The sequence below is a fragment of the Ixodes scapularis genome, unplaced genomic scaffold (genome assembly GCF_016920785.2).
Source record: "Ixodes scapularis isolate PalLabHiFi unplaced genomic scaffold, ASM1692078v2 PGA_scaffold8__174_contigs__length_109621045, whole genome shotgun sequence".
NCBI lineage: Eukaryota > Metazoa > Arthropoda > Arachnida > Ixodida > Ixodidae > Ixodes > Ixodes scapularis.
This window is the reverse complement of record NW_024609883.1, coordinates 6,793,629-6,810,560: the sequence shown is the minus strand read 5'-3', so window position 1 is coordinate 6,810,560 and position 16,932 is coordinate 6,793,629. Positions and strand designations below refer to the sequence as shown.

The 16,932-nt window shown below is 48.5% G+C and overlaps 1 protein-coding gene across 1 annotated transcript in view; it reads left to right on the top strand.

Moving 5' to 3' along the window:
* The first annotated feature begins 12,659 nt into the window (after nt 1-12,659).
* The window catches only part of LOC115314300, a 33,145-nt gene continuing 28,872 nt past the window's right edge, over nt 12,660-16,932 (top strand). Inside the window, exon 1 of the mRNA XM_029973359.2 lies at nt 12,660-12,769. The gene's annotated coding sequence lies outside the window, so the exon portion shown is untranslated. The remainder of the gene's footprint in view (nt 12,770-16,932) is intronic.

The following is a 16,932-nucleotide window of genomic DNA, read 5'->3' as shown; positions in this document are numbered from 1 at the left end:
CAGATATCTGACTATCGATGGAGAAAAAAAATATCGATAGTACTATCGATAGTCGACTATCGAAAAACTATCGATAGTACTATTGATAGTCGACTATCGAAAAACTATCGATAGTACTGATAGTCGACTATCGAAAAACTATCGGAAAACTATCGATAGTCGACTATCAGAAAACTATCGTTAATCGACTATCGGAAAACTATCGATAGTCGACTATCGTAAACCTATCAATATTTTTTTACTATGGATAGTTTTGCGACACTAGTAGTTTGCGTCGCTCCCTCTTGTCTATTTATCGCTTTAATTTTTTTTTTTCAAACGGGGCACCAGCTAGCCCTGGCACTTACCATCCCAACTTTGGTTCAGCTTTCAGTGATGACGAAGATGGGGGTTTGTGCGAAAAAAGAAGGGGGAGGCGAGCGGTAGGGCGAGGGCAAGACGGGCCGGGGAGGAGGAACCAGACGAACCGCTGGAGAAGAGAGGGGGAAACCTCCTTCTCTCTTTAGCGTTCCGTCTGCTTCCTCCTCCCCGGCCCATCTTACCCTCGCCCTACCTTCTTGAGTTGTAACGGACTATAGACCTTTTCCACAAGGGCGCCGCCATCTTGGAATGTCGTCACTTCCAGTATGGGCGACGACAAAATAATAAAGCGTTTCAACCTGTAACTAGCAAAAAAATAGAGGGGAGCCAAAACGAGAATGTGTCACGGTTAGGCTTATATCCTAAATGTCTTCTATTGGCGTGGCGACGGCAAAACAATGTTTTCGCCCATACTGGAAGTGACGACAATTCAAGATGGCGGCGCCCTTGTGGAAAAGGTGCTGACACCCCCCAAAATTTTTTTTTAATTTTTTGCCAGGCGCTTTATTATGGTGTCGGAGGACTACCCAATTAATATTTTGCAACAGAGTAGCGTATTTTTTTAATAAAGCCAAAAGACGCAACTGCTCGAAACCGAAACCGAAACCCGACGGAGGTCGGAGAAGTGGAGAGAAGAGAGTGAGTGGCGGAAGTCACGTGGCTACACTCGACCGTGTGTTTTTTTTTTTTTTTTTTGCTTTTTTCCGTAGCAGACGACATGCGGCGTACGGGAACTGTTCGCCGTGGGATTCTTTTGCAGTTATGTATGTTCCGCTCGTTGTTCTGTACTCCAAGATGAGTCGTTTTGTACATTGAGGAGTTGGAGATGAGTAGTGAGTGCCCGTGGTGAATTTTGATCGGCTCCGAAAAGAATGCACCCAAGATGTTGCGTGAAGAGCTGGCTCACATGTCCTGCGTCCGAAACAGAAGTGGCATTGTGCGACAGAGTTTCCGATACATCAACGGGATCGGGACCAATGGCTGGCTGCAATTCCCGTAGACCATTTACGGGCACCTCGGAAAGCGGACGCTACCTGATTTATATGCTCCTTGCATTTTGTGAAAAGTGATTACATTGGGTTCGCGGGTGTCAAAAAGGAAATCCCATACCATTTAATTCAGCGACGCGTCGTCCACAACATTTGTTTCTCATTTTTTTTGTTTGTTTCTTCAGTAATAATTGTAAAAAAAGAAATGTAGACATCAGAAAATAAAAAAAAAAAAAAAATGGAGGGTTTCACGAGGGATCGAACCCGGTCCCACCGCGTGTGAAGCGGACGTCTTTCCCACTGAGCTACTGGGGCGCATCGAAAGTACGGGATCTCTTTCCTTAGTAACAATTCAGCCGATAAACTGTAAGTTGGAAAGTTTGCTGCCGATTTTCCTGTAGCAAAAGCACTCCCGGGTCGAAGTCGGGATGCACCACGCATTGGCGACATTCTCACCCAGTAAAGAAATCGTACGCGCGCATATTCAACTCGAAGTAGACACGTCGCGCTTGACGTTTGCGCGAGCGATGTCTTCAGCCACAAGAAGGGAGCGACGGCTCGGCGACGTCTTCGTGCAAATCGGCTTGGTGGTCGGGCGTGTCGTACGGGATGAATACCAATTCTTTTGACCAGTCCCAAATTTCTCTTTTAAAGGCAGACAAAATTCGCCGGTACCGCGAACGACAGTTCGTCGTCCGCTGGCAACGCCGTCCCTGCGCGTCCCACGATACGCGAAACGACGCACGCACAGAATGCTTCCGGTTATCTGTGGAACTTTTTTTTCAATCAACGTATTTGCAGCTTTTTAGAAGCCACAAAAAATGGTTTTCATATTTTTTTCTATTTTTAATAAAGAGTGTGTGCCTTCAGGGCCTTCAGTGACCCACGACTTTGACTAAATTTGGTGGTCGCATCGATACCTTATAGCGAGTTCGTTTCACGGCACTCGTGCCCACGCGTGCCCACTCGCAGCGTGGAACGGGTTCGTTTCGGCCGGCACTCCATGAGTGGTTGCACTCTCCGAGTTCGTTTCAGCGCTGATACCCCACGCGTGCATGCGCTCGCGCCAAAATGCAATCCCGTCATGCCTCGCTCCGGCGGTGCCGGCGAGGAGCGGGAGCAGACGACGAGGGTTCGTCTGCTACGGTGTGTCGCGGAACCGAACGGAACAAAAAGTAGATTTTCTGATAGAAATCAAGTCCCGCGGGCCACGAAATCAAACGCGAGCTTGAATTATGGGCGTCTGCTATTTCCCGAAGGAAGCAGTTGACAACCCGTGATTTATTTGCAGGTTTTAAATCGCTCTGTTGCCGTACAAACGCTGAAATATACCAGTGTGTAAAGAAATGCTCAGAACAAACGCAACAGCGGCCCCCGAGATGTCTATCATCATCAGTGTGCGGGTGAAAAATTTAACATTTGTCGGCAAAACTCCCCCAGCAGAAACCTCTGACTGCCCAATAAGCATCAGAGAAAGCTAAAGATGGTAACTTTACCTGAGGATTGGGCAACATCATGTTTAACACTTACCTACGTCAGCTAACTTGCCCCGTCGTATTTTGTTCGAGAAAGCTCTCGTTCTTGACGCCCTCACCAAGGCTCACCTGATCCACCTTTAATGACGATCCAAATCGAAAGTCCCAGTTTTGCTGGATATTCCAACAGGCTAGTTTTAAGCCGTACCCTTTCAGTGGTTCACGCATAATACCATGCTCAAACGGATCAAGCTTCTGCTCGGACAGCAACATCAGTTTTCTTCATTGTAAACGGTTATAAGAATTGAAAGACCGCAACCAGCTGCTTTGTACACAACTGGGTGCGGAAATTTACGCCGTCTGTAACTATCTCTACGGCAGCCGAGCTGCTTGAAGTCATCGCAACTATAAACTACAGGTTGCAGCGACCAACGTTTGTAGATAAACGTTGGTAGCCGACTGCATTCTCGCATTCCCACGCATCACTCCGAACAGAAAGGCGCTAGTTTCGGTTTGAAGTCGGTACCTTTTCTATAACATAGATGGCGGCAACATCAGTCTTCTGCTAGAGTGCCTTCATACACACACGCGCTTTTGCTTGAGTGGTGACATCTCAGCCATTTTGCCGCCCAATCATTTTTTTATGCATTTTGAAGTGCGCGCAATCCGGTGTCACTCAGCTCGAGCGCGTAGCTTTGGCTAAGGCATAGACGCCATTTTACCGCCCAAGTCACGCACCAAGTGCGCGAGAGTGTTACGCGCTGGCACATTCAGGGCAACAATGGATGTCTTCACCCTGAGACAGACAGACATGTAGGCACCCTATCTTCTGCACTCGGTGCATTTGGCGAGTTCGTTTTAGTCCAGTTTTCCGTGCAACACTCTGTGAGTGCGATGCATTCTGGGAGAGAACTCGAACGGTGCCAGTGCGTGTGAAACGAACTCGCTATTAGAAAACGGCCCGTGACCGCGGAAAAGAGAGTGAGCGAGACTCGATTGCTCGAACCGGCCAGTTCTTGATCGGCGGTTTTCGGGCGGAAAGAAACCGAATTTCGAGCCGCAAATTTTGTTCTAGGCATAGAGTTATTATAATGTACGCTAGAGGTTCAAGTGGCGCTAGTGTGCTGACGCAAATTGAAGCAGACAGCAACCAGTCGAAATTGACTTCCGGTAATGCATTTCTATGGGAAAAAGTGAGTGCATTTTCTCTCTGCGCTCGATCATAAGAGCAAATATCACGAATAATTCGTGCTTACTAGGTAGCTTGGAACATTTCTCAGTCAGGCCGACGAAATAATTGGTCAGTTACGGTGTTTTTCTTTCAAATTCATCGCATTAAAAACGGTGCTAAAACAGCTTCGTACGTGTATTTATGTGCACTGTCGGACACTGTTAGCGCGAACACGACGTCGGCGCTTTTCAGCGTGGGGGATATACGTGCCAAACGAACGAAGAACATCTGGAAATTAAGAATGACGGCAAGAACTACGCAGTAACACCGGATCAGTAACTACACGTGCATATATACGATCAAAATTAATCGAAGGCCACGTAATCTATTCCTATTTTAAATAAGTAAGTACAGTTTTATTCTTTATGCTCTGAGCGAAGCTGCTTGTTCTACGTTCAAAATATCACTCGCACGCTCGAAATCTTTGAGAACAGGTGCCCGATAAAAGCTGCCCGGCAGAGAAAACAATACGAAGAGACAACTTTTATAGCCCACGGACATTATTCTCTACGTTTTGAATGTTTTTATCCGCTCATGCACGACGGGGTCATTTTTATATAGTGACAGGCCTGGCATATTATCAATATATAAGCGTCACCGGATTGCTGGCGAGCCTTGAACACACTCTACATTCCTTTCTATTGTAATTTTGCTTCGAATCGTCGCTTGTTTTTACACACCTGCTGCGGAACACCCGTCTGGGACTGAAATGTAGCGAAGTTAAACATCGGTCACTGATGAAGAAAAATGCGCTAACTAAAGCAATTACACTTTTACAGTGTAAATCAAGGTACATACTATTCGGTACGACCCAAATAACCAAAGTGTTCCGTGTTATTTTCCGGCGAAGAGACAAAATGCACGCGCGCTTTCCCATAGGATTACACAGGAAGACTGGAAAAGTAGACTGGTTGCTGTCTGCTTCAATTTGCGTCACGGAAGTCGCATAGACACTAGCGCCAGTTGAACCTCTAGCGTACATTATAATAACTCTATGGTTCTAGGTAGTTGAGCTCTGATATGTCACGTACAACTAAAAACTTCAGCGAGCATAAATACCCTGTCAGTGTCCCTTTAAATCGACCGGAAAATTTGGTTTCTTAACCTATCGCGCTACGACTTTGTGCAGCGTTGCCCACAGATGGTGCATTCTTTTTGTAAAATTTGCAAAGATCGAACTTACCTGAGGAAAAAGTAAAGAAAGAAAAAGGCTTAGCTCCTATGGAAACTCAGCGACGCCACCGGTTTTCAAACAACACGGCGCCGTTTCGCACGGGACACAAGAGATGGCGCAACCAACGCCGCCAACGAACGAGCATACGGCGCCGAGGGCCGGCGTATTTAGCAGACAAGCAACTGCAGTTCCTCGTTGTTACCGCGCCTGTTTTTGTTTCTGCGACTGTCGCCGCCTGCGGAACGCGCGTCGCTTTTGAGTCGAAAAGATTGTCTGCTAAATACGCCGGCTCTCGGCGCCGTATGCTCGTTCGTTGGCGGCGTACGTTGCGCCATCTCTTGTGTCCCGTGCGAAACAGCGCCGTGTTGTTTGAAGACCGGTGGCGTCGCTGCGTTTCCATAGGAGCTAAGCCTTTTTCTTTCTTTACTTTTCCTCAGGTAACTTCGCTCTTTGCAAATTTTACAAAAAAAAAAAAATGCACCATCTGTGGGCAACGCTGCACAAAGTCATAGCGCGATAGGTTAAGAAACCGAATTTTCCGGTCGATTTAAAGAGCCTACCATCTCCTTGTTTCACCCAGTAGATAGTGGTGCAAGACTATCGATAGCACTAGCGATAGTATCGAAGTCGCCAGTATAGTAAAAAACCATCGATAGTCGACTATCGACAAACTATCGATAGTACTATCGATAGTCGACTATCGGAAAACTATCGATAGTAGTTCTGGGACACTATCGATAGTTTTGGAAAAACTATCGATAGTATCGATAGTCAATTTATCGATAGTTTTTCATCACTAGGGAGCAGTCGAACCCAACAACAAAATAAAGTAACAAAGTGAATAAAAAGAAAAAAAAAAAATAAGAAAGGAGCCATTGGAGTTTCGGACGGCGTCTTTGATGAGAGGAGCTGCTCTGGCTGCTCGAAATATTCCTTCATTTTTTTTTTTTTTTTTATTCTGCAGGCTGCCACAACCCTTATTTGAAGCTGATTTGTTAAATTAATAACAAACAACGGGTTGGAACGGAGGAGGTAGAGAGTCGTGGCGTCAGGATTTGACGTGGTGGAAAAGAAAAGAAAATAACGAATGCACAATGCGTACCGTATGCCAAGACCGTTATACTCCGCACTTGGCGAAGCCTTATGACGCCGCCGACGACCGTTAGGCTATTTATTTTGTTTCTTCAGATTTTTATCGTGACTACTACTCCACTGTGCCTCGGAGTCTCCAGCGGAGATCCGGCAGTTTTTAAAAATTATTATTATTGTCGTTTGAAAGGCACTCTTTCTATGCTGCTTCGTTCCTGACGCCATAAAAATATTCTTTCTGTTTAGATTATAGGCGCGAAAAATCCTCACTGACTGGGGCCTGAGTAACAACTCTGCATTACTCAGGGTCTAGTCCGTGTGGATTTTTCGCGCCTACAATCTAAAAAGAAATAATGGCATACACACACATCACAAGCGCACGCACTCAAAGTTGGTCCAGAAGTCCAGTGTCCCCGACGTATTTTTGTATCGCTTTCAAAACGATACACTGATACCACCAAGTGTTCCCCGCCCAGGATTTTGGTGACATAAAATAGTCTACTTGTTGTTTCCCTTACTTCCTCCCTGTCTTGCGGCGCATTTTCTCAAAAGTGGACTATGGTCCAGCAGTTGCAGCGTTCTCGTGTCTTCTCGTTGGGTGCTGTTTTTCACGCATGCACACAAAAGATGCTAATAATGAAGCTAAATAATCGTACTAATCAATTATTGGACTAATTTTATTGGACTAATTGTATCCACAAACCAATCCGACCATGAACTAAACTTTTTTTTTTTTTTATACGTGGTGCAAAGTATCCCCGCCCCGTATTTTTATGGCGTCAGGAACGAAGCAGCATACGAAGAGTGCCCTTCAAACGACAATAATAATAATTATTAAAAACTGCCGAATCTCCGCTGGAGACTCCGAGGCACAGTGCGGTAGTCGTCACGATAAAAAATCTAAAAAAAAAAATAAATAGCCTAACGGTCGTCGGCGGCGTCATAAGGCCGCGCCAAGTGCGGAGTATAACGGTCTTGGCATACGGTATGTATTGTGCATTCGTTATTTTCTTTTCTTTTCTACCACGTCAAATTCTGACGCCACGACTCTCTACTTCCCCCGTTCCAACGCGTTGTTTGTTATTAATTTAACGAATTAGCTTCAAATAGGCGGTGTGGCACCCCTGTAAAGAAAAAAAAAAGGAATATTCCGAGCAGCCAGAGCAGCTCCTCTCATCAAAGACGCCGTCCGAAACTCCAACGGCTCCTTTCTTATTTTTTTTTTCTTTTTATTCACTTTGTTACTTTATTTTGTTGTTGGGTTCGACTGCTCCCTTCTCTGTGACGATGCCGTTTGTGGACATACGTTTGGCAGGACTCTGGTTTGGCGTTTGTTTTGTCACGCGATGGTGTGGTCCCACCGTTCAACCAACGAGTTTGTTAGAATTGTGTCACGAGGTATAAAATGGCGGATGAAATAAAAATAATAAATGCAAAGAAGCGCGCAGTTCCCCCTCGGCGCTTTATTCTTCCAGAGGCGAGCATCGCAGTGCCATGGCGTTCAACTTGTGCCGTCTTCATGGCGCCATGAAAGACCCTCTTGAAGCAATTAATTTGCCTTAGCGCGTTGGCCTGCTCCTGGCTCCTGGGTTTTCGTGCGCGCCCAGAGTGCGAAGCTGCGATGACAACCTGCAAGTCCGCGCTAGATCTGCGGATGGCTACACGGTGGGGGGTGGGGAGGTGCGGTGTGTGGATGACTCGTGAGGTGCCCAGGAGGAAGCCGGTCAAAGTTCAGTGCCGGGGCGAGGTCTCGGTACGGAGCGGTTCCTTTTTCGAAGGATCGCCACCTGACGATTCTCCAACTCGTGAAAATCATCCTCCAGATGACAGAACCTACCGTGCGCCGTCATTCAGCGGGAGGCTGATATCGCAAGTAAGACAATAACTGATTGGGCGGGCCTTTGTCGGGAGATTGTGGTAAATGCCGTCTTTAAGCATTAAGACATGATTGGTGGCGAAGGCGTGACTGTAGAACTAGACGAGAGTATGTTGGGTCGGCACAAGTACCATCGCGGGTATTTAAGGCCTGGCCAGCGGGTGTTCGGCGATGTGGCGCGTTGCAGCGGGTGCTGCTTTCTTGTTCCCGTAGAGACCCGTGATGCTAAAACCGTGCAAGGGCTAATAGCCGAGTGGGTCCGTCCTGGAACAGGAATAATCACTGATTGTTGGGCTGGCTATCGCAAGCTTGCAGATGACGCTCGCTTCACGCACCTCACCGTCAACCACAAGCTGCACTTTGTCGACGCAAACACTGGTGCGCACAGCAATACGGTGGATTGCACCTGGGCCCACCTCAAGAACGCTCTTCCATCTGGACGGCGCGAGAGCCACCATTTCACTGGTCACCTTGCAAAGTTCATGTTTTGGAGGAAAGGGAAGGCGCGCGGAAACACTAATAGATTCCAGTCGTTCATCGCTGCGGCCGCCAAAATCTACACTCTAAGAAAAAAGGGAGGAGAAAGGTAGCAAAAGCGAGTGTTCCTCCTTGTTGCGGACAAGTTGCCCAGAGAAGGGAGGAACGGCAGTTCAGATGACGGGAGGAGGCCGAGTTGCTCCTTGTTCAGTTGGCGCAGGGGTAGAACATCGCGCTACTGACCAAGTGGTCAACGGTTCAATCCCCAGAAAAGTTTTTTTTTTTTTTTTTGTTTATTAAAACACACATAAACAAACCCAGATCGATGAAAGGAAAATTAAAGTCCTTATTATTCTCCGAGACGTTTTCCTCCTCCAGGCAGACCGGAGAAAGCTTTCGCCCTCTCGACTCATCTTCTTTCGGTTTCGTTTTTCGAGCACATCGCGCACGTTGTTTAATAAATTAATGTTGAGTTGATTGAGCTTCAGCGGCAGCGAAGGCCGCCTGTAATTTTGTCTTCTAGTCCAAACGTGCAGAACATTTCGGTTGCATTGACGTTTTTACCACTAATTTTATCAAACGAGCTAACGAAGCCGCTAGAAACAGCGAAGTTCCGGAGCAGTGCCAGCAGCGCTACATACACTGGGTAAGACGGCCGTCTCCGATTTGCGGGACACACGCGGAACTACAGCAGCGAAACCACGAGGAACTGTGTCGACGTTTTCGACGTTATGGAAATCGCGGGAACTGCGTCCAAGGAAGGCAGGTTTTCCTGCCGGCTGCCTGGGTGCCTTCCGTGCTGAGTTCGGTTCCGTTGTCCCCTGCCAAGTGCCAACCGGCGTTCAACGTGATTCTTCTGCGTGTCAGCAACATCGTCAACGTGGTTCTGTATTTCTTCGTGTCAGCGACATCGTGATGGCAGTGTCGTGGGTTGTGAACAGAAGACTGGAATTATCGCCGATGTGACCGTGTGTTCGCGTATCAGTGGTGTAACAACAAGATGAGATGACGTAAACTGTCGGGCATTGATGCCGCTGGTCAGGCCGTTATCGGAGGGGCCGGGGTGTCGCAGGATCACATTCCGCTTTACATTAAAGAGTTTAAAACCACTTGAGGGATTAGGTGCAGTCGATCGACGTGTGGATAGTCATGTTGGAACGCTGGTCTGAACGGTAAGCTGGGTAAGCTCCTATCGTACAGTGGCCAATGTGACTGTCGGTCCCCGAGAGCGATTGCGCTCTGGGGAAAAGACAATACTACGAAAGTATGACGGAAAGTACGTATATTTATAATGGAAGTTTAGCATAAAAAAAAAGACAGGCAAAATCGAAAAAAAAAAAAAAAACAACGCTATCCTTTATTTTACTGTTTAAATATATTACGGTTCCTGTAGAAACTGCCCTCTAAGTGGCGCGCTGGCATGAGCGCTAGAAGTTTTCGAGCTCGCAACGGCGCAGCTCCGTACACTTAACAGTTGTCGCAAGTCGCGGCTTTGACTGCATTCAAGTTGATCGAAAAGCGATTTCTGTGCCCGTGAAGCATCACTTCCAGCTGAGTGGATATCCGCTCTACAGAGATTAATTCAAGACGGCAATTGCAGCTTTGCGCGAACAGCACAAATAGAAAAACGAACACTACAATATAAATACTGGCTACGAAGGGCCATGCGGGAAAACGAACTCATGGCTTGGAACCACATTGGAGCGGCTCGATTTATTGGCTTTCAAATAATTATGGCATGATCGAGCGTCTTCTTTTTAATAAGAGATTCATCCCCTGAGCCATTAAAAATAGCCTCAGATGTATGACATTGCTGGAAAGAAATGAACATGTTCGGAATATTTTGTTTTGCTTAGGGAGTCACCGAAAAATTCCGTACGTTCAAAACGACCACTATAAAAGACGGAAACGCAGGGCTCGGTAGTAGTGATCGGGGTTGTGTGCTGTTGTATTGATGATTGTATGTGCGATGCCTGTGTATGCGTTCAATATATGTTGACCTGATGTTTGTAGTGTGCGCAACGTGTCTACATGTGTTAGAGATTCCGAAGAAAAGGAAACGTAATTGTGGCGTAAGGAAATAAAAATATTTTTTTGTAAAACATGAATTGGGCGGTACCTAGCGCCGCCTAGCCTAGCTACGTGCGATTACTCTGCTTGACCCTGCCATCTGGTGGCAAGCGATTTAACATCCTTTTACGCTACGCGGCTACGCCATAATTTCGTGTTACCGTGTTGAGATAAGCCAAGAGGTTGCTTCGGATTTGCTTATTTTTGAGAGCGGCTTTTGGTTTTGCGGGCGAATGATTTTCACTCCTCCGTGATGTGCGGTTGAGGCAACGGTTGACGAAGGAATTGTGGCTCGAGGAATAGCAAAGGTAGGACATAAAGTGCGCGAACTGAGTGCCGGTTGTCTCCGTTGAACATCGCAGTGCTGACGATGAGAAGACTGAGTGACTGCATGCTTTCGAAACGTAAGTTTCTTTACCTGCAGGGGTAAAGAAACTTCGGAAATAAATACAGTTCGCGGAAAGCTCGTGTTCCGTTTTTATTTCCTGCTCCTCTCGCTTCGTGCAATAGACTTAGTGTTCTCGTTAAGCCTTACCGAGCTCGATTTGCTCGATTCGTGGCCGCCATAATGAGATGCAGTCGACGGAGGAACTTTTCCTCCCCTGCTTAAGGGACGAAAGTTTCTCCCTTTCTGAAGGAACATATGTGTCAAGAGCGTTCCTCCCTTTAGGGAGGACTATACTGACCCTTTTTTCTAAGAGTGTAGAGCCCCGACGCAGACAGGGCGAGGATTCTGACGGCCCCGGTGACTTCGAGTGATCCGCTGCGCTGAGCCCGTCACCTGCCTGCATGCATAAAGACGACTTATCCGCCAACCGCTCGTCAAGTGCTCGTTACGTCAGTTATAGGTTCTGGTAGCGGTCTAAACGGTCCTTTTCAGGGCCCCCATATTTTGCAAACGGAGCTGTGTTTTGAATGCGGCACCCCGTGTCTCTGTAAAAAGTTCACAGGAAAGACCCTGCAAACATATCTGGTCCCCAACTTGGATATCGGGTGTTATGATTCAAATAAAAATTGTTCTTGCTTATTTCGCGCCTTTGATCCGAATAAATGCCGCAGTTGCAGTCGTCCCGCAGTGCTGTTGCTCGCCCATTCGCCGTCGGCGTGCCTCAGCTTCGTCGTCTTTGCTAGCACCGCACCGGCGAAGGCGGCCTTTGATCCGAATAAATGCCGCCGCTGCAGTCGTCCCGCGGTGTTGTTGCTTGCTCGATCGCCGTCGGCGTGTCTCAGCTTCGTCGTCTTTGCTACCGCACCGGCGGAGGCGGTTGATCTGACACACCGCGTTCGGCTTTGGCTAGCAGACGGCGTTCGTAAAATGGCGTCAGCTGTTGCTGGCTTCACGCGGCGGTACCATGCGTGCTTCTATTCATTCGGCGTTCGTTGCCATGGTGACGGCGAGGAAAGCAGACGAACTTTTTGATGCGGAAGAACGCTGCGGCGCAGCGATACCAGGTGCGTTCTAAGGCCCTTCCCGCATGCTTTTCAATGGGCGGAAGGCGAACAAAAAGAGTTTGAAATAAGGACTTAACACAGAATGCTGCATTTCTCCAGCGCCTCATTATTTGACGAGCCTTGCACGAAAAGCATGTTTTTAGACCGGAGTTTGGAGATAGTTTTTTTTACAACAACATGGGTCTAAAGTATCAATGTGCCGGAGATACTTTTCGTCGGCAATGGGTCAGTTCATTCATAGTCTCAAAATAGTTTTAGCTTTTTTTATAGATCATAACATATAAAAACCATATCCCTCTAAAATAAAAAAAAATTAAAAAAATTAGCCACCCTCTGTTAGTGATACGATGATGATGATAGCTGTCACTCGATTCGTGGAATCGAAACTTACTTTATCCACTTTATCCGTCTGGCCAATCCATAAGCCGCAGCGCAGTTTTTGAGCTCTTGTTGGAGTCGAGCGAGTCTAGGGTCCGGTTTGTAAAGTTTCAGGATTTCAAATCTCTGCCTCTGCTTTCAGAACTTTCAGTTTTACCACAGGCTTTTCGTTCCAGCTTCGTGGAGCAAATTTTTCTGGTAAGTACTTAGTCATTAGACCAGAAGGAGGCGTTTCAGCACACGGTTTTCGCACTGCAAAAGCTGGTAGGTCTTGGAAAGTAGACCTCCCACCAGTTTTCAGTCCCGTTCGCCGACATCTCGCGGGGATTGGGGTTTTGGAAATGATACTAGCTCTTGAAAAAGCCATTGGTTTGATCAGGGAAGTGGGTTGAAAGAACCATTTATGGTGGCACGGGAAAACTTGCAATGAAGGGTCAGAAAATGTGTGCGAGGTAAAATGGTGGACTTCTGTGGCCGCTCCATAATGGCAACGCCACGCTAGATGTGAGGCTGTGATGCCAGGAAGGATGCTTTCCAGAGCGGGTCCATATTGTTTCGTTGAAGCACGTTTCATGGTAACGCGTTTCTCCTGGACTGCGTAGAGGGGCTTTAGGACTACGTCGTGCGACTTGACCGGAAGTTGCTATTCGCTGATGGTGATGAGGATGATGCATGTGCTTTTTCGCTCTGTAACGGGTTGGTCACGTATTAACGCTCCAAGCCTGCGGGCTTAGTCTCCACATTGGTCTTTTTTCCTCCACCAATCTTCCAGTCATCACTTTGCATCTTCGACTATCAACCTCTCTCTCCTGTTGTTGCCATTGCTTGTGGGCATACCTCGGCAAACCTCACTCATGAGGGCCCTCACTCACCCTCACTCACCCTCATCTTGAGTGAGTGAGTTTCTGAACCAGGAAAATTCATGAGTGTGAGGGTGAGTGAGGGCCGTGAGGGCCGTGAGGGCTGTGAGGGCTGTGAGGGCGGTGAGGACCGTGAGGACCGTGAGGGCTGTGAGGGCGGTGAGGGCGGTGAGGGCCGTGAGGGCGGTGAGGGTCGTGAGGGTCGTGAGGGTCGTGAGGGCGGTGAGTGGCGTGAGGGCCATGAGTGCGTGATTGGTGTCAGGGCGGTGAGTGCGTGAGGGGTGTGAGGGCCATGAGTGCGTGAGGGCAGTGAGTGGCATGAGGGGCGTGAGGGCCGTGAGGGCGGTGAGTGCATGAGGTGGTTTGAGGGCCGTGAGGGCAGTGAGTGCGTGAGGCCCCCTTCAGATCGAGCATCTTTCTCAGCAATTTTGGTGTTAATGGCGGGTTGTTCTCTAGCTTTCCCTAGATCGACACGAATTGCTGAGATCGGGTCCGGCTCGAAAGAAGCAAGCAACTCGGAGCAATTCGAATACGTTTGAAGCGGCCGCATCTAATCAGGGACGCAAAATTTTCACGTGATACCTCGTGCCGGTGATGATGACACCGAAAGATTTGGTTCTCGTTTGAAATCGATCGTTTTTTGGAAATAAACTGTTTCAGAAAGGTGTATTAGTATTCTTAACGAGATTTAAATGCATAAAAACACGTTTATAACGCGTAAATGTGTCTTAATAGTGCAAGAAAAATAATATTTTATGATGACGATGGCAAATTGCAGCAATTAGTTGCTGCGTGTGATCGCGGGCGGCGCGTGTTGCTGGTGTTGCGACGTAAAGTTCCTGGCCGAAATCGCCCCATCTGAAGCTGGCCTGAGTGGCGTGAGGGCCATGAGTGGCGTGAGGGCCGTGAGTGGCGTGAGGGCGGTGAGTGGCGTGAGGGCGGTGAATGGCGTGAGGGCGGTGAGGGTCGTGAGGGCGGTGAGGGCCGTGAGGGCCGCGACGGCGGTGAGTGGCGTGAGGGCTATGAGTGTGTGAGGGCCGTGAGGGCCGCGACGGCGGTGAGTGGCGTGAGGGCTATGAGTGCGTGAGGGCCGTGAGGGCAATGAGGGCAATGAGGGCGGTGAGGGCCGTGAGGGCGGTGAGGGCCGTGAGGGCGGTGAGTGGCGTGAGGGCCGTGAGGACGGTGAGGGCTATGAGTGCGTGAGGGTCGTGAGGGCAATGAGGGCGGTGAGGGCCATGAGGGCGGTGAGTGGCGTGAGGGCGGTGAGTGGCGTGAGGGCCATGAGTGAGTGAGGGCCGTGAGGGCGGTGAGGGTGAGTGAAGTGCTGAAGGTGAGTGTGACTGTGAGGGTGAGGGTGAGTGAGGGGCTGAAGGTGAGTGTAGCTGTGAGGGTGAGGGTGAGTGAGGGGCTTAGGTGAGTGTGGCTGTGAGGGTGAGGGTGAGTGAGGGCGACCTAAAATGCCGACCTCTGCCTGTGGGTAGATGGAAGCCCAGTGCCTGCTGTTGCGTAATTGGTGCCTGCGCGGAATTCGGAGCGCGCTCTGCGCTCCGTTGTGGTTAAGCGGCCCTTAGTCGCTGTGTGTGCAGCCCACCTCATCACATGTTGGCGTCGAGCCCGGACAACGCAGGATCAAGTGATCAATTGTCTCCTCTTCCCAGTCGCAGGCGCTACACTCGGTTGTCACTATTAAGGGGTCGAACCGCTGTCGCTATAGTTGCTTGCAGTGCTCCCGCTCAGGCCTCAAATATGAGACGGTTGCTCACGCTGTTATTGTAGAAGTTGTCCGATTCTATACTCGGTTTGTGGGCAATATAAAATTGAAGAGATGATTTCGTGCCTGCTTCGACCCTGTGCGGTGGCGTACTCGGCGGCCGCCGCCGCGCGTGCGCTATGCCGTGCCGTACTCGTTGCTTGTATACCCAAAAGCACTGGAAAACGAGTGAACTCGTTCCGTGCCGTACTCGGCAGCTGTCGGCGTGCGTGCGGTCTCCCGCACCCGTCGCTAGGCCTAAATTGTCATCGGGGCTCCGTGGATGGAGCGGCGTTGCTCTACGCCGCGCTGCCAGTGACGTACAGTGTTGGCGCTTTCGCGCGGCGGGTCAGTCCCAGACACGAAGCTTTGAGGCTCTCCGGCGCGTTCCGCAACAACCGAACAGACGTGTGTCGAGCTGCAGACGTCTGTTTTTTGTTATTTTTTTTCTCAAACGCGTAAAAGCCGAATTTGTAAGCTACGACACTAATTCACCACATAAGTTCGTCCAGGTAGTGAATCTTTGTACAAATAAAAAAAACTTGCCGCACTAAAAAGAAAAAAAGTTCTTTGGGCAGTTATTTTCTTCTCAAAGCTAGCAAAAGTTTTTGTGGGTGATAAAGGAAAACAGAGAACGTTAGCAAGGTGAGAACATTTTCTTTCCCTTCCGCATTCCCACCCCCACCCACAACAATTTTTTTTATTAGAATACATAGGATTTTAAGTTTTCCTTCGTAACTTTTGACTAAAGTGTTTTTTTTTTTTCATTTTTAAATATTATATTTACCTCCAGCCGAACTCGGGCAAATTAGAGAGTTGTAACTTACAAATCCGAACTTTCGCGATTTCTTTTAAGTCCCTTGTGGTATTCACAAGCGCAATGTTAATTAATACTGCTGCGTAACGGGTTCGAACGATTGGGAGGCGAATGTTTATATCGCATGAGCTTCACGCGCCGGCCGTTCGCTTTTATAGTAGTCGTTACGGACCTGAATACTACGCACGAGATTGCGTAGTAAACAAGCAGTGACGCAAAGCAGAACATTGTTTTCGTTTTCATTACAAACTTCAGTGTTTGGAGCTAGTTAGTGATTGTACTCTACATGCCCACCATTCCCTATTCAATGGAGCATGAATGCTCAATCTTCAACACTGCACTTGACAATGACTGTTTTATTTATTGATCAGGATACTCTTATCATGTTTACCTTTTCGGTACATGTACGATGGGCAAAGAGCGACGGCACGGCATCCTTTTTAAGCCTCGACCCCTTCGCTGACAAGCCACAAGCAACCAACACCCGTAGGTTTTGTTCGTAACTCTCCGGCGAAAAATGATCGGAGCAGAGCTTCGATCTGGGGGTCGACGTCCAAGGCTTTCCAAAGTCCACTCGTCGAACAGCGTTCACCCACACCTTCTCCAATTTCCGCTCCGTTGGAAACTTGTGAAAAAGCACCTCCGGGTTGCGCAGCGGCTTGTTTGAGCAGCCCACAGCGCTTTAAGCTGTACTCGGCATCTTTCGAGGAACAGCTGGGCAGTCTTGGACGCACCGAGTTGCTCGCTAAAACGAGTCTAGGAGACCTCGCAAGCAAATAAACAAAAGGCTATACCGAGGCTACACGGGCTACAGGTAAAAGCAACGGCTAAACACGCAATAACAAGCCGAAGTAGCGGTGGTAGCGGCACAAAGAAACGCACGCGACGGCTACGCCGTGCTCCCGTCCGGAACGGAGGAAAAAAAGAGAACGAT